Source organism: Phyllostomus discolor, chromosome 1, assembly GCF_004126475.2.
Source record: "Phyllostomus discolor isolate MPI-MPIP mPhyDis1 chromosome 1, mPhyDis1.pri.v3, whole genome shotgun sequence".
NCBI classification, from domain to species: Eukaryota; Metazoa; Chordata; class Mammalia; order Chiroptera; family Phyllostomidae; genus Phyllostomus; species Phyllostomus discolor.
In genome coordinates, this window is record NC_040903.2 from 149,000,953 (window position 1) to 149,028,200 (window position 27,248).

At 46.0% G+C, this 27,248-nt stretch overlaps 1 protein-coding gene and 1 long non-coding RNA gene across 5 annotated transcripts in view; both read right to left on the reverse strand.

The window, feature by feature from the left end:
* Nucleotides 1–27,248, reverse strand: part of LOC114492624 (neuroendocrine protein 7B2) — a 94,139-nt gene that overhangs the window by 18,992 nt on the left and 47,899 nt on the right. The window lies entirely within an intron of this gene.
* On the reverse strand, nucleotides 10,827–25,885 carry LOC118501785. Its single transcript, XR_004904441.1, has 3 exons — nucleotides 25,872–25,885; nucleotides 20,572–20,577; nucleotides 10,827–11,035 (listed from the first exon to the last, which is right to left on the reverse strand). It is a non-coding gene; the product is annotated as an uncharacterized LOC118501785 (long non-coding RNA).

Here is a 27,248-nt window from a genome sequence, read left to right on the forward strand (position 1 = left end):
TCTATAGGGGCTACACGGAGAAACAAACACGGAAAATGCAGAGTTTTGATGTACTTATAATGTAACTGGGAAACAGCAAGATGCCACAGATATGTGGAGGAGAAATATCTAACCCAGATCTAAGACACAGAGGACTTCCTGCAAGAAGCAACAGACCGATAGCTATGTTAGGTGCCATAGAAAATCTTTCACATTTATATCTTCTCGCTTTCTTGGTGGTTCCTCGTTCTCATTGGTTACTTAAGGCTAACAAAATAAGACAATGGTATGTAATAAGACATGTTCTCCAATATAATTTTCATTATAGTGTAGAGTATACATGATGTAGAAATATAGGAAACAAGGAACCTCCCAGGGAAACTTCCATGGAAAAGGTGACACGTGGGTTGAATCATGAAAGATAGAATCCATGCTTACAGGTGGCAAAGAAAAATCCACAACTGAGGGCACAGGGGTGGGTGTGAGCATGGAATGTCTGAGCATCAGAGTTGAACCCTGCTGGGAAAGGGAGGAGCTAGACAGGAGGGGAGAAGGCCAGTGCCAAGCAGGGAGGTATGGATGAATGCTCCTCTAGTGACAAACAGCAACCAAAGCTCTCTGGGTGGGAAAGCAATGTAGTAACTGGATATTGTGTAGAACACTAATTTAGCAACAGCTTAAAGCCTTTGTTTCTACCCAGGGGTGCACATCAGAATCACTTTTGGAGTTGCTTTGTTGTTTTTTTTTTTAATCCCAGTGCTCCTGCTCTGAAACCAATATATCCAAGTGTTTTTTTGAAGACCACTATGCAAAGGTAGGTTAGAGGAAAGTTAGGAAAGCCTGCTTTGAGGCTGTTGCTGAAACACAGGGGTAAAGAGGCAAGGATTGGGGTTAGGGTGGCCACAACATGAGTGGAAATATTAGAGATTTCAAACAGTGCACAAGGGAGAAATGAGTCACACATCCCAGAGGTTTGAGGCTCCCTGTTTTGGGAAAATAATGCTATTGGTAAAGATAGGACCTTTCACTACAGCTTTAAAATTATTCCAGGCAATTAATTAATTCTACCCTGTAATGATGCTTTATTTATCTGTTTCCATCACATCCATGCACTCCACAAATGTCTCTAGAATAAACAGAAAATATTTAATTCTTGCCAAATAAGTTTTAAGCCTAGCTTTGTTTATATAAATTTGCTTTATATAATAAAATTGGTACCAGGCAGCTGTTTATTTCTGAGCTCCAGATATCAAATTATTGGTGGATTTTCTTTGCATTGTTTTGGCAATGAAGTGCCAGGCAGTTGCCCTGTTCAGAGGCAATGCAGGGCAGGGAGTGAGGGAGAAGGGGAAGGAGACCTGGGTTGGTCTGATCTGGGATAGGGCCCCTACACCTCCTTCTTAGCCTGTCTTAGGAATGCTTCCTAGACATCTGAGGAAGCTCTTTTCCACATTCTGGAGTTTTTCTACAATAGCTTTCATTTCTTTTCTACGTTCCCATCCCCTGCTTTGTGCCTGCATTCTCCCTCCTCTACATGACAATTAAGCTGGTGGTTAAGCCTCATTTTAGTTGGCTATCTGGTCAACCACAGCTCCATGCTTTTCCACTCATGGACTAATCAGGTCTCAACATGACAGCTCCCAGAAAGACTCCTGAGCACTACCACCTGGGCTTCAGCACTTCTAGTACTTCCTTATTCAGAAAAGGGCACTAACTTTTCTGGTTTATTAAAAGCCCCTTATAGTTTCAAACCCATTTTCCAGCTGAGTGACGTTGAAGACCAGTTGCCAATACCTGGTAAGTGAAAATAGGAAATTGAATACCTACTGACCCCCAAAATTTTACCTGGCTCTGAACAGCCATTTTGATTGTTTAGTTGTAGAATACATCTCTGATACATCACCTTATCTTGACGTCATTTGACCCTCCTCTATGTACTGCATAGGAAACAAAATCTGAGTGAACTGAGGTTTCTAGTTAAAGTAACATCCCACTCATTTCTTTATTGGAGAACATGATTTTCAACATAGTATCCAGATCACTGATGCACCCCCTTAAACATCAATATCCAATTGTTTGACTACATTAAAGGACATTTTTCACTATGAATTTTTCACAAATAAACAGCAGCTTTGGAATATGACTTTAGCTCTTCATTACTGTACCGCAGCAGTGTGTTCTCACAGAGCATTAAGTGTGCACAGTGACACACCTGTATTCAATGGTCCCAGCTGCTACGGCTTCTCATGTTCTTTGCCTCTCCCTCCCATGTAAGTTATAAATACCAGTCATCCCAAATCCTTTGCATAACGAAGGAGAGTACATACATAAATAAATGAGGGTGGGCTGAGGTTTGTGAGTCCCGCCTTTTAATTTGCTTTACCGTGCACATGAATCACCTGAGGATATTGTCATAATGCAGATTCATAGTGAACGGGTGAGGGAGGGGTGGGCTTGAGACTCTGCATGTCTAACAAGCTCCCAGGTGATGCTGATATGTTGGCTCACAAACTGCACTTACAGTAGCAAGGAGCTGGAAAATGAGAGAGCCAGACTTAGTCATATCACATATAAAATAAGATTAAGTTAGCTCTGAGAGATCTTGAAGTGACCATCTTGGTTCACAGAGTTTGTGACACCCAGTGTGGCTGCTGAGAGGCTTTTTAAACCACCTGACACCCATTAGAATGACTGTTATCAACAAGACGAGTAATAACACAGGTTGGAGAGGCTGTGGAGAGAAAGGAACCCTCATTCACGGCCAGCAGGAATGTAAGCTGGTACAGCCACTATGGAAAACAAAAGGAGATTCTTCAAAAATTAAGAATAGAGGTAACATATGACCCAGCAACCCTTCTTCCAGGTATCTACCCAAAACATTTGAAAACATTTATTTGCAAAGATAGATGTGCCCTTAAGTTCACTGCAGCATTATTCACAGTGGCCAAGACATGGAGACAACCGAAGTGTCCCTTGATAGGTGACTGAAGAAGACGTGGTGCATATATATAATGGAACACCAGCCAGCCAGAGGGAAAGATGAAATACTGCCATTTGTGACAACATGGACGGATCTTGAGAATATCATGCTAAGTGAAATAAGCCAGAAAGTCAAGAAACATATGATTTCACTCATATGTGGGATATAAAACTGAAAACAAATGAACAAACAAGACAAATAAACATACAAAACCTCATAGACAACAGTATGGAGGTTACCTGAGAGAGGGGGTGGGGGGGTTAGTGATGGACAAAGGGGGTCAAATATTTGGTGACAGAAGCTTTGACCTGGGGAGGGAGACACAGTGCAATATACAGGTGATGTAGCAAGAACCGTACACCTGAAACCTATATGATCCTATTAACCAATGCCACCCCAATAAATTTAATTAATAAATAAATAAAAAGAAAGCTGAGTCAAAAAAAGAAATACCATTTGAGGTTTCAGATAAGAGAGCTATAGCTACAGTTGAAGTCCTTTTATCTGAGGTTTTATTCTAATTAAAGAGGCACTCCATCACATTTCACAAGAAAAGGACCACGTGACAGACACCCTTTCTCATTCCAGCTAATTCTGTAGGAATCGTAGGTAAGTGCCTCCCTCGTGAAGGGGAGTTCTCACAGCACAAGCGATGTTCTTGAGGATGCGAGGCTGGGGCTGGTGGAGATGGTTCTGATAGAAGTCAAGGCTGGCTGGAAATGAAGAAAACAAATGGCACCAGCACCACTTCCCTCATTTTTGGAATATGGTTTCTCAAGCTTCAGAGTACTTTTATACCCATATGAAAAAGGTTTCCATGAGTTCAGGAGGACAAGAATTACTACTCACAATGATAAGTGCGGAAGTGATCCTGGGGTTACGTTACTTGCCCAGAGCCACTCAGCACCTTGGTGGGACCGGAGAGCACAGCACGGTTTCCGCTCCATGATGGCAGCAGGAGAGCCCCCACAGGGGTGTGTGAAAGCCCTACACACCCTTTACACCGGCTTCCCACCTCCCAACGTGCCATTGGCTCTAGTTCTAGTGCAACTATTGGTACAGTGACCCATCAAAGTGAGAGGGGCCCTTATGTTTTCTAGCTCATTGTGAGGATCCAAAGTGTCAGCGACCAGGGCTGGGGGGTGGGTAGGGGCCAGCACCCCACTCCAGCCAGGCACCAGTGGTCTGCGGATGATGCTGAGATGGGGTGCCAGCCATGGTCCTCGCTGCTGTGGTTCCTTCGTGTCTGAGCGCCAGCCTTAAGCCAGAAGGTTCAGAGCAGAGATTTTTAACCTTTTTCATCTCGTGGCACACATAGTTACTATAACTCTGTGGCACACCAAAAAAAAAATCTATTTTTTGCCAATCAGAAACAAAAATAGGTATAATTTTGATTCATTCACACCAGACAGCCATTACTGTGTTGGCTGTTGGCGTTTTTTAAATTTGAAAATCTAAGAGGCCAGCGCCCTTGACTAAATAGGGAGGTGCTGCACGTTTTACAAGCCCTCGCAGTGCATCAGTTGAAGACTGCTGGTTTAGAGCGTGCAGACACAGCCCTGCCCTGCAGATGCTGCCTCACAACCTGGGGGCACCCTGGCCAGCTCACAGCCAGCAGCCTCATCTGTACCCACTGCTGCTCACGGCCCCGCTGGGCTGCCCATGGAACCATGCAACTGGGCAACAGGACTGGGCAATAAAGGAGAATTGTGGCGGGGCCGCCTGGTGCCAAGGAGCCAGTCACCCAGCTCATAAAAAGGGAGCTCCGTGAAGAGAGGCTGGCAGGGAGTGGGCACAGTCTCCTGAATACCAGCTATTCAGCTGAAGGGAAAGGATCCAGCAGTTTTCACTTATGTTACCACAAACAGCAGGCGCTAAAAATACCCTGTGGTCTGGGCCCTCATTCCTCCAGCACGTCTGGATACATCTTTTATTAAAGCAATGACCCGTTTTTCATTTGTTAACGTCTGGGCCACTGAAGCAGTCAGATAGGTTATTCTGACTAATGCTGCCCACCTTTGTTTTTTCCCTCAGACTCCTGACAGAGAGCTGAAGGCACAAAGGAGAGAGCACCTGAGGAAACAAGGGAAGAAAGTGGGGAGACCCAGGCTGAAGTGCGGCAGACGAGGTGTCTGACATCTGGTGTCAGAGGCTGCGGAGCGGGGGCAGGAGGGGTGAGGCACGACACCGTCCCCCGGGAAGTCGGGATGAAGAACCCCAAGTCCCAGGAAATCCTGAGGGTGGTACAGAAAGAGGTCTGGCTGGCCCCAAAGGTTTTGTTTTTTTCCATGACTTGGGGTAAACACATACACTTCTACAAAAAGTGCAATCACTTCTCAAAGGTCAGAGGGCCAATCTGTCACCTTCTGTACAATTCATGCCTCGGGTTTCTCCTTCTTGGTTCCACACTCAGGCAGTCTCACTAAATCATTGTCCGCCCTGGAGCAAAGAAGCTGGAGAAAGGGCTGGAGAAAGACAAATAAATCAGCCCTTATTAGTGTGTGTGTGGGGGGGGGGGGTGTGAGTGGGAGGGGGGGAAACCTGAAAGAAATGATCAACTTAAGTGTGGGATTTTACAATTTTATATGTCTAATACCCCTATGTCTACTTCCTTCAGTCCAAGTAATTTAAATGAGCTAAAAAGAACAAAATAAAAAGAATTTAGAGTACTTTTTGTACACATCCATCCTGAAAATCAGCTCTGAGTATTAAGACCTGTTTTGCATTGACTTCTGGGTGAAAATCAGAGTCCCAAAATTCAAACATAGTTATGAAAAGCAACTGACGTTCATTTACTGAGGACCCACAGAGAAGAGATAACCGTTCATACACAAATCCTTTGTGCAGCTTCCTGCTGCTAGGGTCCTGGGTTCAAGTCTACATCCCAATCTCTTCGGATCTCAATTTCCGTCTTTTTCACTTGGAGATGGTGTGCTTGTGGAAGGGTCACGTGAGATTGTACGTAAAACGCTCAGCTCCGTGCCGCACCTGGTACGTATGCAGTGAATAAGCACTCCACAAATGTTAGCGCCTTTATTACCCCATCAACATTTTCTAACAGCACAATTAACAGAGCCCAAATTCACGATGCTATGTATTTTTCATTCCGGTATTCAGAGTCCTGCGTTTGGGGCGGCAAGCAACAGGGACTCAGGGGAGCTGAGCTTTTAATGAGCAGTAATACCTAGTTCTCAATGTAAAATAATTAGATTAATACTTGAACTCATCCTACTCATTTTTCTCAGGACAGGCACCCCCCCGGCCCCACCCAGAAGACAATCCCTCTCTCAAGGATCTGCCGTCCAGTTACAGGGGGCAAAGCACATCCACGTCAGCACGTGTCGGATGTACGTGCCGGTCCAGTGGAAGAGATGGGGAGCACTACGGGGAGAGAAACGTGTGTCCTGGAATGAGGAAATGAGCAGATGGTGGCTCTCAATTAGAGATGGGTGTCATGGCCCCAACTTTCCTCCTCCCTGGTAACAGAATTTAGTTGAAGCTGTTTAGAATGGTGAGGACTCGTGTTGCAATACCCACATTCTCTAGACCCATGACAAGTGACCCCAAAGCACACAGCATTTGGTAATTGAGAAAAACAAAGGAATGATTCTATCTATGCTGAATTGGCTTATTCATTGATTTGCCCCAGGGAAGGGGGCTGGTCCAGATGGTTTGCTAGAGCCATCCTGGTACTCTGAGTGCAGCTTGGTCCCTCTCGGGGACTTCCCCACACGGCCCGCATCGCGGTCAAACATACCGCGCTTGTCAGGCCCCATCCTATACATGCAGGAGAGATCTGAACTGAGTGGAGCCTGCTGGCAGAGAAGCAAAATAAAAGTCATTGTTCAGATATTTCGTCTTGAATGGTATTTGTTTTCATTCCTTCTCTTTCTTCTTCCCTCCTTATACTGGGATCTGAAAAACTCAGGGTCCTTCGGGAGCAAAGGCAACATTATCATCATTTCCTCGGCAGCAGGCAAACAGCGGAGGCCGAGATGGGCGTCGTGCGCGCTGCGTTTGTAGCCTTCCCATCTACATATGGTCCCAATTTAGGATCACAAGCAGGGTTGTTTATTTTAGGAAAGCTTTTTAGTTCAGTTTTAAGGTATTTTGCTTAGGCATTGCTTGCTTTTTCAAAATAAGAAAATGTGTATTTTTCCCCCCAAAGTGGTGTTTGTTTTGGCTGTTTATTCATTTGCAAAAGTTCAAATTTTATTCTGTAAATTTAACTAATTTTCCTGCAGCCACCACAAGCCCAGTGCCTCCCCAACACATACACACAAAACCCAAAATGAAAACAAAATACATTAATTTGAAAAGGAGGCACTTTTAGGATGGCTGCGAATTCTGTAGGTTTTGAAAGTCATCTTAATAAGTAATTTGCAATAGCACGTTCAGCCCTGGTATTTGTTGCCTGAAACAAAGTCTCTGCTCCCAATCTGTGTGGAGGCCAAGTCTGTGTTTGGACTGACTTGGGGTCCTTTAAACCTTTATTCTATGATTCTTGCAGAAATTAGGACTTAAACAGCCGTCAGAGGATTAAGCTGAGGATCAACGACTGCTGATAAAATAATGCGGCATGAAACACCATTTTGGTGGAGGTGGAATTAGGTGAGGGTGTGACAAAACAGAGAAAAAGTTAAATTATAAACCCGAGTTCTTCTAGTGCCTCGTTCCGCCTGGAGTTCTGCTGCCTGTGAGTATTCAAAGCCCCGACTGCATCTTCCTTTCTGTAACTTCACTTGCGGGTGATTTCCTGTGTCCAGGGCCTGCAGCGCATCTCTGTTCTGAGTCGTGACAAGCCATGTGACTTTCCTTTGGGTAAGGTTCTCCACTAACGTGGTAGTGTGTACAGACTTGTGCACCCTGCTTCCGTAAAACAGAGATTTTCTGGGATAATTATTTTATTTTTTAATTAAATTATAGATTGCATACAGTATTATTTTGTATTCGTTTCTGGTGTACAGCATTGTGGTTAGACAATCATATACTGTACAAAGTGTGGAATGCTGGTTTTAACTGAAAGTAGTGACTCCATGAACAGGAATTCTAGGCCCCTCGGTGTCCCAGTGAAGAGACTCCAGGCTGGGTGGAGTTCTGCGCTCCGGGGGGGGGGGGTCGGGCAATGACGGTGGCGATCCTGGTGCACCGACGGAGACCGACCTAAGTAGGACATCAGAGCCCAAAACGGAGCCAAGTAAATGGATAAGAACCCATGATTAGTGAACAAGCGTCCATGGAGATAGCTTCCAACACAAAAGTAAATAGTAAAGGAGACCTGCAGAAACCTAGGAAGCCGGCACGAAATGAATGGGGGAGCGGGTAGATGACATCGACACCCGGACAGTGTGATACCAGAGGTGCTCTCTGCCCTGACTCAAAGCTTTGGGATGGTTTCCGTGAAGGCTGAACTCTCCCAGCCAGCCCGGGCTTTCCAGCGGGGGAGCCAGTGCCTGGGAACACCAGGCTAAGGAGGAGGTGTGACTAAGGGCAAGCAGAGGCCTAGATGGCCCCGAACTAGAGGGTGGAGGAGGGAGAAGCAGGGCCTGGTGCTGTTGTGCCAGCCCAGGGTCCCCTTCTGTCGACTGGCTGGGTGTTAAGTCTCCTTTCTGAGGTTCTTCTCTCGGCAAGGGGGCAGCACCCTGGCCTGTACTGGGGGGGCACTCGGCTGGGAAAGCAATGATAGCCCCTAGCAGTTCCCTCCATGCCTCTCTAGATTAAGACAAAGGGACTGGACTTGGGTCAAGGATGGTCTTCTGGGCCATTCTCATTTGGCCTTACAAATTCATGCCTGTATTAATTATTGATCCCCTACCTCCCTTTCTCCATCCAAAGCTGCTGTGAATAAGGGCACGTCTTTCATAAGTAGCTAGCATAAACATTTGTTTTTGGACAAACAGTGATCAACTTGTAGGACATTCTTTTCTGTTTCTGAGTTTCTGGCAGTTACCTTTCCCCCACCGGCTCCTTCTTCGGTTTTTAAATTCCAGCCTCGGAAGGGAGGGCAGGTGGTGGGGCGGGAGGGAGGGGGGAGCGTTTGCTCAGACTAAAACCTCTGCAAACTTCTGGTATAGCTTTTCTGGACTGTAGTTTTCCAATCCCACAAGAATATTCCCAACTTCTTCTTTTTGTATCCTGGGATTTTTGTTTTTTAATGGCTCCAACCTCTCTACACAACCTTCAACCAAAATTTTAACTAGAACTATTGATGAGAAGGCATGGTGGCCTGAGTAAATTTCACAGCCCCTCTTTATTTGGAATAACAAGGAACATAACATGAGCACAGCATAAAGAATACAGTCAATAAGTTGTAATAACTGTGTATGGTAGCAGATGGGTACTAGACTTATGGGGGGATCACTTCATTGTAAGTTATATGAATATCTAACCACTATACTGTATACCTGAAATTAATATAATATTGAATGTCAACTATAACTGAAAAAATATTTATAAATTTAAAAACAAATCAATAACCCCTCAAAAGAAATATAATGTGAGCCACACAAGTAATTTTATTTTTTTAAATGTTTTATTTTTCAATTACAATTGACATATATTCATTTCAGGTATACATCCTATCATATAATTTACTGAGTGATCATTCTGATAAAGCTCGTACCTATCTAATACCATCCATAGTTATTAGAATAGTATTGGCTATATTTCTTATGCTGTACCTTACACCCCCCATGACTCCTTTTAACTACTAATTTGTGCTTCTTAATCCTTTTACCTTTCACTCATGCTCCCAGCACCCCTCTTATCAGGCAACCATCAGAATGTTCTCTGTGGCTATGAGTCTGTCTCTGTTCTGCTTATTTGTTATGTTTCTTAAATTGAATTGAAATATATGTATTTCCATTTTATTGTTCATATTGTTTTTCTTCTTCCTATTCTTCTTCTTCCTCTTCTTTTCTTCTCCTTCCCCTTCTCCCTCTCCTCCTTCTTCTTAAAGAAGACTTTTTAACATACCATGAAATACTAGTTTGGTGGTAATGAATCCCTCTAGCTTTTTCTTGTCTGGGAAGCTCTTTAATGTCTTTCAATTCTAAATGATAGCTTTGCTGTATAGAGTAATCTTGGTTGTAGGTCCTTGCTTTCCATCACTTGGAATATTTCTTGCCAATACCTCTGGCCTGCAAAGTATCTGTTGAGAAATCAGCTGACAGCCTTATGGGAACTCCCTTGTAGGTAAGTAACTGTGTTTCTCTTGCTGCTTTTAAGATCCTCTCTTTATGTTTAACATTTGGCATTTTAATTATGATGTGTCTTGGTGTTGGGCCTCTTTGGGTTCATCTTGTTTGGGATTCTCTGTGCTTCCTGGACTTGTATATCTATTTTCTTCAACAGGCTAGGGAAGTTTTCCATCATTATTTTTTCAAATAGGTTTTCAATTTCTTGCTCTCTCTCTTCTTCTTCCAGTACCTTCATGATGCAAATGTTGGTACACTTAAAATTGTCCTAGAGGCTCCTTATACTACCCTCATTCTTAAAAAGATTTTTTCCTTTTTGCTGCTCTGATTGGGTCGTTTTTGCTTCCTTCTATTCCAAATCACTATTTTGATTCTTGGCTTCATCCACCCTACTGTTGACTCCCTGTAAATTATTCTTCATTTCAGTTGGTGTATCCTTAATTTCTAACTGATTCTTTTTCATGGTTTCCATATCCCTTTTTTTACGCTGTTGAAGTTCTCTCTAAGTTCATCTATTCTTCTAACTTTACTGAGCATATTATAACTAGTGTTTTGAACTCTGCATCTGGTAGATTGATTACATGTCTCCATTTTGTTTAATCCTTTTTCTGGAGTTGTGTTCTGTTCTTTCATTTGGAGTGTTTCTTTGTGTCCTCATTTTGGCAGCTTCCCTGTGTTTATTTCTGTGTATTAGGTAGAGCTGCTGTCTCCCAGGCTTGGTGGTGTGGCCTAATGTAGTAGGTGTCCTGTAGGATCCAGTGGCACGGCCTCCCTGTTCCCCCAAGCTGTGCGCTCCAGGTGTGCCCCCAATGTGGGCTGTGTACACCCTCCTCTTGTAGCTGAGCCTTGATTGCTCTTGGCACATAATGGGAGGGATTCACTCCCCACCCAGTCAAGTGTGTGGACTGGCTGTGCCCACTGTGGAGCATCAGCTGTGCAGGGGCCCATGCGGTGGAGCAGGACTTCCTTCAGCCGGGCTCTGGTGCCTGCTCGGTCCACTCCTTGAGCCATGCAGATAATTTTAAATTGTCTAATAGCTTCATTTTAAAAAATAAAAAGACGTGGGTAAAATTAAATTTAAGAATTTATTTACTCCAATATATTCAAATTATTCTAATTTCAACATGTAATCAATATAAAATTGACTGATGAGATCTTTTGAATTCTTTTTGTTCATATTGCCTTCAAAACCTGGTGTGTAGCTTACACTGAGAACACATCAGTCACATTTCCAGTTCAGCAGCCTCGTGGGACTGGCCCCCACGTGGGGCAGCTCAAGTGTGCAGAGGCTCTGTAGCCCAAGTGTTGGAATTTGCATCTTGGCTCCATTGTACTAACTCCATGACACTGTCTGTAAAACAGGGTACAGGTAATGCCAAACTTAAGGGGTTGGTATGAGGACAAAATAAAATAACATAGGCCTTGGAAGGCTTTTTGCATGGTAAACTTTAAGTGATTGCCATGTCACAATGCACAAGCTGTAGACTTATGCGATCCTGGACGAGTCATCTTACCTCTCTGAATATTAGTTTCCTTCTCCGTAAAACGGGGTGATAATAAAGCTTCATTGAGAAGATTAACTGGGGCAAACATAGCACTTAATAAATGTTCATTTCTTTCCCCTTGGATTTAGGTGTCCATAAACAGGGAAACAGCCAAAGGGCCAACGGAGCGGGAACAGAGGGAAACGGGCCTGGGTAGTTGGCACGCAGGATGGTCACAAGGTACCTGTGCCTCTGGCAAGCATCCAGCTGGCTCCGACCTGCCTCAGGCAGCTGGCGGGGTGCCCATTAGGTATGTTTCCTTGGTAGTCCCTTCGCTAGAGGCCACACAGCAGCAAGCAGTTTCCCTGTTTCACAGGCTGAGGGAGGCTGCATCTGCATCTTCCACGATGGACCCCGATGTGTGCCTAATCCAACAGACAGCCACTTAGGGTTTTAAAACTACAGCAACGACTCGACTCCCTTGGTGATGAGAAGGAGAAAAACAAGGAAATTATTTGTGTATTATATAACTCAAAATCTCTAGTGGTAGTGGCCTTGTCTGCTTTCCTACCCAGAGGTTTGTTTTTCATATCTAATGGCTTATACAAGATTTTGAGAAAGAAAACTTAAAAAAATTTTTAAAGACTTTATGTATCTATTTTTAGGGAGGGAAGGGAGGGAGAAAGGGAGAACGAGAGGAACATCAATGTGCGGTTGCTGGGGGTCATGACCTGCAACCCAGGCATGTACCCTGACTGGGAATTGAACCTTGCGACACTGGTTTGCAGCCTGTGCTCAATCCACTGAGCTACGCCAATCAGGGCAAGAAAGAAAACTTAAAAATTTTAATTAAAACCATATCCTAAATATCCTTCAAATCCTCTGCATATTTGTTTTTTTTTTCTTATGATTGATTTGTTAAGAGTTTTGGAATTACGAAGGAAGAGCTTGTAGGGATGCTTGAAATCCATGATCCAACAGGGAGGGACACGAGTGACAGGATTGCTTGGGACATCAGAGGTAACTGGCCGCTCCTCCAACCGCCAGCTTGGGACCCTTCCTGCTGCACTTCAAGGAGATGCTGTAAACCCTTTGCAGGTTTCAATGCCCGAGGCGTTCCAGAAGGCTCATTTCCAAATGACAGCAAAACTGCCATGAAAACAAAATGAGTTTTGGATGACACGGAAGGCTCAGCCATTTCTCCCACCAATGAAAAGGGATTTTTTTTAAGTCCTCACCCAAAGATATACTTATTGATTTTAGAGAGGTAGGAAGAGGGGAAGAGAAAGAGAGAGAAATATCAGTGGGTTGCCTCCCATACGCACCCTGGCCAGGGATCGAACCTGCAGCCGTTTGGTATACAGGCTTATGCTCCAACCCACGGAGCCTTCTGGCCAGGGCCAGAAGGGAAATTCTGATAAGACACCAAACAGTGCTCGGTTTTACCTAAAGGGCCTTGCGATCGATCGATTGATCGATCTCGCAGCTCTTGACTTTTTACTTTTCCACAGGAATTCACTAAACCTGAATGTAACAAAGAAACAAAATATAACAAACAACGAAACACCCTGCACTCAACTAGACTATCTCTATCTCCATGTTATCTTCCAGAAAATGGCAGAAACCTGGCTTTCTTTGTTCTTAAATGCAGGAGCAAATGCTAACGTGAGGGTTTAAATAAACGAGAGTTGAGTAAAGATGCTGTCTTACCAAAATGGAAACAAATTTCCTGAGAATATGTGTAGAGACTATTCACGTTGTTCTAATGATTTCGGTGGTATTAGACACATTTTAGGGAAAAGTGGCCCTGATGAATAAATGTACTTTTAATTTATTTCGAAGCAGTGATTTAAGACTTAAAGGACTTGGGGGAGGGAGGATGGGCATAACCACAAAAATATTACTTAATCCTTGAAAAGATTTTCATCCAGAAATGCCAAAGGGTCTTATTTATTCGATGTTCATTCCCCATGTGACAGAAGGAGAATGACTGAGAGGAGAAGAGTCTCTGAGACCAAAACTGGGGACAACGTACAAAAGCCAGTCTCCTTCAGGCATCACTGGCCCAGGCTAGAGCTGGGAAGGATGACTGGTGTCAGTACCCATTGCTATGCCTTTGAACCTCATCTCCTGCATTAAATCATTGTGTCCTTACCTGTCTGTACCCCACCCAGGGTTCTGTACGTGGAGCAGGTACTTGACACATATTTGTTTACAGAATGGCTTCCATTTCGTGCCACTGGAGATGACTCAGTGTTCTCAGCAGGACACGTTATTTATACAACTAAAGGCATCTAGCAGAACACACATGACTAGGACTCGTGCTATGGCTATTCCTAGACGTGGATTTACAGCAAAGTGAATGAAGCTTAGGATGCAGGGCCTCTCATTTGCATAGACCGGTTCCAAGGCCCTGGACCTAATTTTGTATTTGTAATTTCATGTTCTTCTTAAAGACGGTTTCAAAATCACATACACTTCAGGCCTCACAGAACTTGGATCTGCTCTGGGCTGTTTCTAAAAGCCATCCATAAATGAAATCTTGGAGTTTTCATCTGTCTTTATTTTAACTCCTACTCAACCACAGCAAATATAAATCAACTAGCTCGGTAACCATGGACAAATTAGGTCTGTGTTTCCTCGTCTCTGAAAATGAAAGGCGATTGGATATGATTCCTTGGGTCCCCAAAGAGAGAGCTGTGGACGAGCAGGCAGAGTGGAAGAGAGGAGGCAAATGATCCGACCCCGGGTCCTTGACTGCACTACCAACAGCTGGTATATGACCTTCTGCAAGAAACCTCATTTCTTGGGACCACAGTCTTCTCTTCTAGGAAATGAGGCAGGCAGGCAAGATGCTGCCTAAAGTGCCATCTTATCTGTAATTCCAGCTCCCTGGTTTGTGCAGTGGCCACATCTCATAGCCACTCTCACCGGTGCTCATGGAGCCTTAGGGAATACTCAGTGGAATCTTCTGGCAAGCTTCAGACTTCCAACTCAGTGTTCTTCCTGTTATACCACATTGCAGAGACTTGCCAGCTGAAGAGTAAATAGGGCTGATGTCATTGGTTTTGATGGCCTTCAAATAGCATTGCTGTCATGCTGAGTCAAAGATGACACTGTGACATGAACCAGTGTTGTAGCGTGTCCATGTGGCAAAGGATGAGGGGGGTGCATCCCTCCCACAGGGGGAGATACAGCCAGTCTCCAGGGAAAGGCAGCTTCTTCGCATGCCTGCATTCAGAACCAGGTCTGCTCTTCTCCACGACTTGACTGCGCTTGCTGACAGTGAGGCAAAGATTAGAAATCCCTGGGGCACTGGAAAAGAAGTCCTAAGCAGTGATTCTCCAGAACTACCAAATTTAAATTCCTGGAGAGACAGCAGGAGGGGGGACGAGGACTATTTAATTCTGAAAGCTTCCCAGGTGATTCTGATTATCAGGTCAGATAATGGCTGTTCCAGGTCGTTTTCTCCGTCCTGACAAGCCTGGAAACATGAAAGCCCCTGAAACAGTCCATCTAGCGGCCCTGGTGCCTCCTGCCACACAGGAAACAGGGGTAGTGTGGGCTAAGTACGTAATGCCCAGAATGCAGCCCTACCACAAAAGACTACCTGTTGGATGATTCCCTTTATAGGGAATGTCCAGAGCAGGCAAGCTCATTGGGACAGAAAGATTAGTGTTGTCAGGGTCTGAGGAAAGAAACGGGAAGGAGGGGGAGGGGGAAGAGATAGGGGAGGTGATGGTTAAGGGGAATGACAGTTCTTTTGGGGGGTCATATAAATGTTCTCAAATTGATTGTGTGATATGAATACAATAAAAACATTAAGTTATACTTTAAGTGTGTAGTATGTGAATTATATTTCAATAAAACTTTATATATATATATATATATATATATATATACACATACATATATAATTTCAAACCGGCCCTAACCTTCCCTTCCCTTCCACATGCGCACACACACATCCCATGCCAATTTGTGAACATTGACAGGTCAATTACAAATTCCCAACTAGTAAAAGTCCTACATGTGTGGCTGGTACTCAGTCTCCTTACCACCCCACTCACCTTATGACCACTAATACCTGTCCCCAGCCCTGGGAGACCAGAGAAATGAATTCATCCCAGGCCAGTGGCACCACCTGGTGGCCATCCTGGGAAATTCCTGACGAGATATTTCTGCACCACCTCCTCTGTCACCGTCCTCCTCTTGCACAAGCCCTCTTCCCTCTTATCTCCTTCCAACTTCAGGGTTCAGTTATTCCAGTTTAGGTAATCTCCAATTTACACACAAGCATTCCCTTCCACCTCTTCCCCTTAACTGTTTCCCAGGGTCTCCCACTACTACTGCTAAAAAGCAGTTGTAAGTTTCCTCTGTGTAAAAAAAAAAGTAGTAAATCATAAAGTGGGTAGTCACAATTAGAGCTACTAAAGAGGCAATCCATCTCATGAACAAGTATTTGCGAGAATCAGAAAGGCAAACAGGTAGATAACAGGTGGAAAGACGGTCGGTTTTGTTGGCGTCAAATTAAAACTATGAGATGCAATGTCTGCCTGTTAAATGAAATGATTTCTTAAAAGGTGAAACTCCTAGTTAGCAGGAGAGACAAGATCACCATGAACAAAGAGATGGAGAGGGAGCAGCCACAAAACTGCGACACTGACAGAAAGCAACCTGGCAGACAGCCTGCAGGGCAGGGCACTAGAAACCTTTGGGGAGTGCGACCGAGTGTCTGTCTGTCTGCTTGTTTGTTTTGTAGACACAAATGCCCTAGAGAACTCGTCAGGAGCCCACACAGAGATTTACATGCCAATAAGGTCGCTGAAGCGATGTTTATGATGGGACAAACTGGAAACACTCTAAATGTCCAACCTTTGAGGAGTGCTTAATGGAACTATGGCACAAACAGATAATTGAACGTAATGCAATAACTGAAAGCAACAGTGACTTTCTATGATATATGAAACAGCTCTTGATATAATATGAAGTAAAAAAATCAGATAAAAATATTTTGGCATGGTCTAAAAAGCTATGTAAGTACATGGAAAAGGACACTGAAGGAAACACACCAAATGTCGAAAGTGACTATCTCTAGGTAAGATTATAAATCACTTACTTTCCAAATAATCCAGATGGTCTTTATTACTTTATAATAATGAAACATACTGTAGGCATAAGTAATCCATATGACCTAGTCGTCTTTATTGGTAACCTCAAATTTCCTTCTGAGTGTGCAGTGGCAGGGAAAATGAAACCTGCAGAGCAGTCATTTTCCACAGGGGGCGCTGTTGACTCACAGAGGACATTTGACCACGGAGACATTTCTGGTTGTCACAAGTAAGGGCATTCTCCCGGCATCCAGGGGTGAGTCCAGAGATGCAGCCTCCACAAAAAAGAATTCTCTGGCTCAGTGTCAACCACACTGAGAGTGAAAACCCTGCTTTGCAGTCAAACATACAATTGGAATCCAGATCCCAATCTTTTCTTTACTTCTCAATTATTCATTTCAAGCATAATCTTGGAGTCAAGTAAGCTTTGATGTGCTCTCCCCAGATTCTAGAACTTTAATATTCAGGCTGATAGGATGAAAAATGAATTTGGGCCTATAATAGTGGTAATCCAAAAATTCATGGAGGCAAAAGTTCTCTAGGTATTGAGCTCACACGGGTGAGAAGCTGATCTGTCCATCCCGACATCACTGAATTGGGTTCGCCCTGCAGTTGAAAGGCTGAGCCTGGAGGGGGCGCAGTGAACGGGAGGACACACGCATAGATGTTCTGCGGGCACCTCTCACTAGCGACCAAAAGTTACAGGTGAATGATTTGGGGCTCATCCATCCATCTGTGCTTGTCGCACTCTTCCCCTCCACTGAACGATTCAAGCTCTATTTATAAATCTGCTCATAGAAATGAATTATGATCCAGACAGAGCAAAACTCTAGACCCAAGAGGCCTGTGTTCCTCACAGCTTCTCCATCAGAACAGTTTTGGTACCACCTGCAGTGATGGGACCTCCTACCAGTGGCCTCTCTGCTCCTTTGCTAAATCAGAGGGAGGCTGGCGGTCATTTGTGCAGTGTCCTCAGCGCTGTCGCTGGGGCAGAGGGAGGTGATGTGACTTGCCTCGGAGGGTGGATGAACACCACACTGGGGCAGGGGCAGGAGGCAGGCTGTGGGGAAGGCTGCACCAGGACTTAACTCCAGTCCCAGCCACGGACCCAGTGAGCTGGGAGCGAGCTGACCACTCCCACCAGCAGGCACTTGTGCGCAGCCCAGACCCATAGGCACCAAAATTGCTCATAAGAAGCAGGAAGCACTTACCAGTCTCCAGTGTGCTGTATACAGACCTAGCTACGTGAGAATCGGCTGCCAAAACTCTCTTCACTGACCATGCATGTGGAAAAAACACCCTTTTCCATATTAGTATAATGCATCATTTACTGTCAGAATAACTCCTGTCCACCCCTACCCCACCCCCTCCGTTCAGAAATGTTTTCATACCTGCAGGGTTGCCATATTTTTGCACACTCCAGAGACTAAGGACTATTCCAGAGTCTGGACAAACCGAACAGCGTAGCTGAAGGAGATATATTTTTTCTTTTTCTTTTTTTTTTTAAGGAACAAATGCAAGAGACAGGACAAGAGACCCGCTGGTTCAGTCCAGGAGACAGGCGTCTTCGGTAGTCCGGCAAAGGAATTCTCCCTGGCAGGCCAGTCGATCCCGCTGCTCGGGAGGAAAACCTTAGTCACCACATCTGTCCGAACCACACAGAGCTTGTGGACACAGGCCTGAAGAGCTGCCGGACCACAAAGATGGCATCGGGAAGGCCCCCTGGGCCACTGCAGGGCCCACCCTAGCCACAGTCTCTGTCTCACAGAAAGAACGACTTTGACAGGCTCCTGGGGGAGATGACAATAGAGATGAGTCTGCCATGAATCCCCACTGGAAGGGCATCACCATGGTCAATTTGGACCAAGGCCAAATGCCAGGTGACAAATTGTCTTCCCGCTGCATGGGGTGCCACCACCCATTGTACACCCAGGTACAGTGTGCACAGCTATGTGAGGTCGGCGTCCAGTCCTCTGGGAACTTGCCACCAGATGGGTGCAAGCAAACAGCCACGCTATGTCTCGGTCGTCCACAAATGCTGAGTGACTGAAGAAACCCCCACCTCCGTCCCCTGAGATCCCAATGGTGCTGGTGCTGCATGTGCGTGCACTCGACTAACACAAAAAGAAATGCCCCCTGCACCCTGCTGCCCAGTGTCACTGCCACCACTGAGGGCGTCTCCAGATCTGGGACAGCCTTTTAGTGTTTGAGGAGGTGACACGCTATGGGGACAGCAGCCTCCCTGGGGCAGCAGGGAACCTGATGACAACCTTCAAAGTTTCCACCTTCCTCGCCACCATGGCCCCTCCCCATCACCAACCTGCACTCCACACATCCTGGCTAAACAGTATGCTGCTTCCCATTTCCTCCCGCCTGAACGTAAGTCCCCATGATCCACATCCTACCCCTCCTCAAGTCTAGTTCAAGTAGGTCAAGTTCAACTGACCTGCAATTCTTTTTTGGGGGGGCCGGCACATTGCCCCCCTCCAGAACCCCTTTTGTGGTGACTATCTGACCCACACCCTGGGCTCTGAGCTTCTATCCCAACGTGCTCTAGTGACACATTTCAGTGTCTGTGGCCCTTTCTCCCCCCTAGATTTCAGCTTCCTAAATAAGCCTGCAAGTTGTGGTAAGAGAAAATGGGCCCTGCGCTCCTGGCCACTCTCTAGACAGCAGAGCGCCTGGCAGCTGACCCGCCGCACTGGACTGAGGCGGTGCTCCTCACTCCCGCTCCCTCCTCACAGTGTTCCCCTCACACCTCTGGATGCCTCTGCACCAGCGGGAACTGCAGCCAGGTTGTCGGGGAGCAAGGAGAGCAGAGATCTCGTCCTGCTCCACCCCTGGTTTTCTGCAAAACTCAATTCCTTTGGTCAGGGTTTAACTTCTACTAACAGGTGACACAAAGATAACGTCCAGCCCTTACCTTTGACCCTATGTCACAGGTGGCAAGCACAAGGCCCATGAGCAGGATCTGGACCTCCACCTTGTTTTATCCAGCCCTACACTTTGTTTCTACCCAGCCACAACACTGAGCTCTCGCTTAACTGTTCAGGAGGAGTAACATTTATACAGTCCTAAAATTACATTCAGCATTTTGAAGGCAACTGTGAGGCTGACGTGGTCCCCAGTGAAAATGAGTCTGACAGGGACTTCTGGCCAAGATGGAGGCATAGGTGGACACACCGTACCTCCACACACAACCAAGATAGGGATAACAACAATTTGAAACAGAATAACATCCAGAACTGACAGAAAATTGATCTGAATGGAAGTCAGACAACCAAGAAGTTGAAATAGACCCGTTCATCCAGACTGGTAGGAGGGGCGGAGTTGGGCAGCCAGGTGCCGGTCAGGGTGCGGAAAGCAGAGAGAGTTGGGACCGGGCACGTAAGGCATCCGGGGGGTGCAAGACCACAGCGGGTGGACCCTGAGTATGCAAGCGGCAGCTGGCAGACCCTGGCCGAGGGGTGGCGACCAGCAGACCCAGTGAGGCAGAGATTGTGAAGCAAGGCACTGTGTGCAACCCAGGATCCCAGTGCTGGGAAATAGAGCCTTGGGGCACTGATTGAAAACACCTGTGGGGGTTGAGGAGCATGGAGGGACTCCCAGCCTCACAGGAGAGGTCCTTGGAGGGTCCCATGGCATGCACAAGCCCACCCACACAGGAATTGGTACCAGAGGGGCCCAGTTTGCTCAGGGGAAGCAGCAGAAGGGAGTGAGGTCCCACAGAGAACAGAGCAACTGCCATTGTTCCCTCTCGACCCTGCCCCCACATACAACATCACAACCCAGCGACTGGGGTGCCCAGCCCTGGTGAACACCTAAGGCTTTGCCCCTTACTGTAACAGGTGCGACCAGACCCAAAAAAGAAAAAAAAGAGAGAGAGATGGCTCAAACAGAAGAACAAATCAAAGCTCCAGAACCCATCCTTTTAAGCAACCGAGAGATAGCATAACTATCAGATGCACAGTTCAAAACATTGGTGATCAAGAAGCTCACAGAACTGGTTGATTTTGGTCGAAAATTAGATGAACAAATGCAGGCTATGATAAGAGAAATGAAGGAAAATGCACAGGGAATCAATAGTGATGGGAAGGAAACTGGGACTCAAAACAATAGAGTGGGCCAGAAGGAAGAAAGAAACATCCAAACAGGAAAGAATGGAGAAATAAGAATTCAAAAAAATGAGGAGAAGCTTAGGAACCTCCAGGACATCTTTAAATGTTCCAAAATCCGAATTATAGGGGTACCAGAAAGAGAAGAGGAAGAGCAACAAGTGGAAAAGTTATTTGAACAAATAATAAAGGAGAACTTCCCCATTCTGGCAAAGGAAATAGACTTCCAGGGAGTCCAGGAACCTCAGAGAGTCCCAAACAAGTTGGACCTAAGGAGAAACACACCAAGGCACATCATAACTACATTAGCCAAGATTATAATGAAGGAGAGAATCCTAGAAGCAGCAAGAGATAAGGAGACAGTAACCTACAAAGGAGTTCCCATCAGACTGTCAGCTGATTTCTCAGAAGAGACCTTATAGGCAAGAAGGGGCTGGAAAGGAGTATTCCAAGTCATGAAAGGAAAGGACCTACATCCAAGATTGCTATACCCAGCACAGCTTTCATTTAGAATGGAAGGGCAGATAAAATGCTTCTCAGATAAGGTCAAGTTAAAGGAGTTCATCATCACCAAGCCCTTATTTTATGAAATGTTAAAGGGACTTATCTAAGAAAAGAAGATAAAAAAAACATGTATAGTAAAAGGACAACAAACTCACAATTATGAACAACCACACCTAAAGCAAAAACAAAATAAACTAAGCAAACAACTAGCATGGGAACAGAACCACAGAAATGGAGATCACATGGAGGGTTAGCAACAGGGGAGTGGGAGGAGAGAGGGGGAAAAGGTATGGAGAATAAGTAGCATAGATGGTAGGTAGAAAATAGGGGGAGGGCAAGAATAGTATGGGAAATGTAGAAGCTAAAGAACTTAAAAGTATGACACATGGACATGAACTAAAGCGGGGGAATGTGGGTGGGAGAAGGTGTACAGGGTGGAGGGGAGTGAAGGGGGAGATGGGACAACTGTGATACCATAATCAATAAAATATATTTACAAAAACAAAAAAAAGAAAAGAAAATGAGTTTGACAAATGAATGTCTGTTGGTTGTAAAAGGCATCAAGTTAACAGTTCCTGGCACACAGTAGGCACTTAATAATTACCTATGGAGTATGTGAAAATGGAAGCAGGTTAGATGGTGTTTTGACAGCACGCACAGCTCAAGGAAGTGCCTCAATCACATCCTGGGAGCCGCACCAGCCCATGCGGTCTGCCCGTAAACCTGGGGACACCCTTCCCAACCCCTCTGCGCCCCATCTCACACCGGCATCTCCCACACCCATGTCAGCACGCTTCCCTCTGACTGGGCAGCGGACTGACTGGTCTTCTTGACTTTAAAGATGCTTCTGTGATGTATTTCATGGCAAATCGCAATACTTACATAGCCACAAGGGCGAGAAATAAAACAGCACAGTGGAGTGTGCAAGAGTTGCTTGCTATCAGAACGCGCAGGAAGCATCCACCATCACTGCGGGAGCCTGAGCCTGACCTGCAGGGTCAGCACCAAAGGGAGCAGAGTGCTTCCATCGCCAGCAAGGAACCTGGCTCCCCTAAAGCTGGATGTGCAGCTACTGGGGACAGTTTTCTGATGCCAAGCTTAGGACACAGGCACAGGGAACACAGGGTATGACCCCAGATGGCGACAACCTTCCAGCCATGAAGCCACATCTGCCTGGAAAGGTATGTGGTCAGATGAGAGAGGCAGTGACCACAGAATGATGCTTCACATTTGTTTGACGCTCTAGATCATCCCAAACATGTCTATATATACAGGGCGGGGCAAAAGGGGGTTTACAGTTGTTCCTATGGAAAACAATAGAATAATCGATAAACAAGATAAGAATAAACTGTGTTCCATGTACTCACAGCTGTACACCCACCGTTGCCCACCTATGCATTATTTGGCCACCACATCGGCCCTGTGGGACAGATGGACTGCTCACGTCCATTCTCAGATTGGAAATACAAACTTCCCAAGGCCTAGAGACCTGCTCGGTGCCATTCAGCAGGGCTGAGTAAGGACTAGAACACCTGGCCACCTGCCTCGGTGCTCCTCCTGCTGCTGCTCAGCGACCCCCTTCCCACCTCGGGCCCCATCTGCGCCCCGGTCACATGGCACAGTGCAGGCAAAAGTGCACACTTAGTTTTCATTGCGGTGCCAATCTGTGGTCTGCCAAGCCGTTCCCACCTGCCTCAAGAGCTTTCTTTATGAACCATGGTGCCCAAGGTGTTTGCACCGACTTGCTCCAAGAGGAGAGTTTGTCAGAAAATTGGCTTCCTGAAGCGTCCTTCATGTCCCTGAAGCACCACGTGCAGGAGTCCAGGTGTGGCTCACCGCCACCCCCACATCACAGCAGCCTCTCCGCTGAATGTTACAGAAGCAACAAGTCTGTGGGGACAGAGGCAGCTGGTTGGAGGGAGGCTTTCAAACCTACCCCAGCTATTTGTCAAGCAACTTGTAAAGCTCAAGCCACGTGATGTGGGTGACTTTCAACTTAAAAAAAAAAAAAAAACTGTTATAAAGGTTATATCAAATGAGACAGGGTACAGGAGAGAATTTTTGCAAACCATAAACTGTTGTATAATCTGTAGCTACCGCTGTCCCATTCCCACACGTGCCTGATGCACTTGGCCAATTACCTGTGGAAAATTGTTCACTGGGGCTCCCCTAGGGACACTGCACACAGCTCCAGTTCCTGCTGCCTCGGCCTTTCTCCAGGTGGCAGGTCTTCCAGCCTGAACCTGCTCTGGGCTTTAGGTAGGGCAGCGTGCCTGGGAGGACCCCTGCCAGAACCTACTTGCATGAGGAACTGAGATGCCCCTGGGGAAAAGCTCCCAGGAAAGAGGAGGGGAGTCTGGCTTGCTGAGCCTGAGGAGGGGCAAACCACGCCCTTCCTGAGCAATGGCAGGGAGAGCGCTTTTGCTCCTGTGGTGCCTGATGATCAGATTTGCCTCCATGTCCAACTGTTCATGGGAATCCTACGGAAAGCACAAGGCGGGGATGGAGGGGTTGGAAACAGTGAGAAATGAAATGGAAAGCTCTGTTTTCCTAAAAACTACGATTTAGGGGCACAAGTTACACTAAGGGACCACTCTCTGCCCTCACCGCCAACACTTTACAACAGAACTCCCTGGGGCTGGCCCTGGCCTGATAGCTCCGTTGGTTAGAGCATCATCCTGATATGCCAAGGTTACAGGTTCCAATCCCGGTCGGAGCATGTACAAGAATCAACCAACGAGTGCATAAGCGTGTGCTCTCTTTCTCTCTCTCTTACCCTTACCCACTCCCCACATCTCTAAGATCAATAAATTTAAAAAATTTTTTAAAAGAACTTCCTGGGCTACAACAGCTTACTGGAAAGAGGACAAGGGGGTACCCAGCTAAAGGGAACAGAAACAGCAAGGGGGGAAATGGGGAACTTTCCTAAGGTTGCCAACTAACTCATCACATTCAGGATCACACATGTAGCATGCCCTGGGGGTCACATATGGAGTGTGCCCAGGGGGGTCACACATGGAGTGTGCTCTGGGGAAGCCAGAAACAGTCAGGACGCTTCACAGGGAGTGAGGTCCTGAGTGAGCAGTTAAGAAGAGCCAGTGAGGCTTGAATTATTAGGTTAAAGTGCTCCAGTAAAGCCTGGCGTAGGGAATACAGTCAACAATATGGGAATAGCTGTGTAAGTGCACAGGTGTCCAACCCGAGGCCCACACGTGGTCCAGGATGACTATAAATGCAGCCCAACACAAAATCATAGATTTCTTAGAACCTTTTTTTTGCTCATCAGTGTTCTTAGTGTTTGTGTATTTATTTAATGTGTGGCCCAAGACAACTCCTCCTTTTCCAGGGTGGCCCAGAGACGCCGAAAGGCCGGCACCCCTGGCTGCGGGGCGTCAGATGGGCCCTGGGCTGACCGGGGCGGCCACTTCAGCAGTTACACAAATGCCTAGTCAGCATGCTGTGCACCGGGAACTAATGGGGTGCTGTCTGTGAATTGGAATTGAAAACTAATTTTAGTTAAAAGACAAAATAAGCCAAAAGAATAGAATACAACAAAAGGCCTCAAATGTACTTACAGGTTGTGTTACAGGCTGGACGATCTTGACGGAAATGGCACTCATCTCCCCTGCTGGGGCCTCAGAGCCAATGTTACTGCGACTAGTGGGTGTCCGTTGTGCGCCTGGCCTGTCCAGGTGCTACTGACAAAAAGTGGGGCGGGCACGGCGTCTGCACAGTCTGGGGGGAAGGTGAGCTGTGCTTTGTCCTGAACGCTCATTCACAGAGACTCTGTGCGCAGCAATTCAAAGAGGGATTGACAATGAGCCCAGGAGTGAGGATCCCCCTTAAAGAGAAGCCTGTTTCACAAGTTGGTCTCAGATCGACCCTGTCCACGTCTATCCCTTTCATCGACCAGCCTACGAGGCAGCGTGCTGTGTTGTACAGAACGGAACAAACACCAGGGCTCTGAACCCACAGGCAGATGCCACCTGCATCCCTGGGTAAGTCACTCATCTGAGCTTCTCTGTTGCCATCTGCCGCACGGCACTGCGCGGGGAGCCACTCTGAGATCCAGAATCCACACAGAGGCATTCGGAAGGGCTGCATCGCCTCTATGTGGGTGAAAACCACTTTCCTTGGAAACTAGTGGCTTGATGGCACCTGTGTTCTTGTGTTCTTCCTCCACTCTGGCGTGACGGTGAGCTAAATGTGGCAGCTGGGCTGGGCTACAGTGCCCAGCTGCTTGGTCAAACCCCAGTCTAGATGTTGCTGTGATGGTGTTTTTTTTAGGTGTGATTAACATTTAAATAAGAAGACTTCAGGGACTGAGCAAAAAGGAAAAAGGACTCATGGACATGGACAACAGTGTGGTGACTGCTGGGGGAAGGGCAGTACAAGGGGACTAAAAGGTAATGTAAGACAAGTCTATACAATGAAGATTAAATTTTTTAAAAAGAAGACTTCGAGCAAAGCAGGTTACCTCCCAGAAGGTGGGTGGGCCTCACTGAATCAGCTGCAGGCCTGAGTGAGAACACTGAGGTCCCTGAGGAGAAAGGCACGCCGCCCTCAGACTCACGGTCCCATCAGCTCTGCCAAGGGACGCGGCCGGCCGGGCAGCCCCGAGATTTCAGGTTCTGCAGCCCGCCCAAGTGCATGAACCAGGTCCTTAAAATAAGTATCTCTCGTCTGTATGGTTCTTTCTTTACAACCTCCATAACTTTACTTGGCTGCATCTGAGTTAGATAGCTTACACATTTCCAATCCCACTAAACCTGCCTCTCCAAAAAAATATGGGACAAGAAAAGAAAATGACCCAGCAGTATCTCGTCTTCAGACGGTGCGCCCACATTGCAAGGTACTGATGATATTTTCTAGATACTCAAACCTGTATCGGATGTTAACACAATTCAGAGTTCTGTTTTTACAAGCCTGAAACATCACTGCAGTGACGTCACAGTGTACAGGCAAGCAGCTCCAATGCAAGCCTATCAGTTTGCACCTGCGCTCCTGGCGGTGACGGACTTCGTGATTGTTAGATATGTATTTCCAGTCTCATTCATTGCAGCCCACGTGTGGTAATGTATGCATGTAATGTAATGTATGTATATATGTATGTATGTAATGTATGTATATAGAGAAAGACAGATTTATTTATCAGTATAAATATGTATAGGAGTGCACAGGGTATATGGATATGGATACATAGTCTGTTGCTTCTCTGGACAACCCTGACTAACACACCTGGGCTCTGCTGACTTCCCTGGTGACACATCGAGGCTCCGACACGCCCAGGCTCCTGCCTGCCTGGACGTGAGCACTGCACAAGGACTGTCCGAGCGGCCAGTACCTGGTGTGGCAATTATTAGCTGTTACACAGTAAACTTAATTTCAGTAACTGTGTTGGTTTTCCAAGGACCTCTGCCATTATAAGACAGTCCCATGTTATTTAAGAGATGAACTGAAGATCTCACAGCATTCAATATTCACTAACTTCAAAACAATCCTGATCAAGGATGACAACCATTTCTGCTTATCAGCTGACAGGCAGAAAGCATTGTTTACAATTACTAACTAAGCTTAATACTCAGACATTGTGATTCTTGACAAATTGTTGCTTTGCGCAGGTTCACATTCTTCACAGTTTGTCCATGAGGTAAAACTACTAATTTTTGATACTGCATTGTTGCAAAGTCACTTAAAATGCACATGAAGATTATTAAGATTATTTTGCATTTTTGTTCTTTTTTTTTTTTAAGAATTTACTTATTTATTTTATAGAGGGGAAAGAAGAGAAAAAGAGAGGGAGAGAAACATCAGTGTGTGGTTGCCTCTGGAGTACCCCCCACTGAGGACCTGGCCTACAACCAGGCATGTGCCCCGAC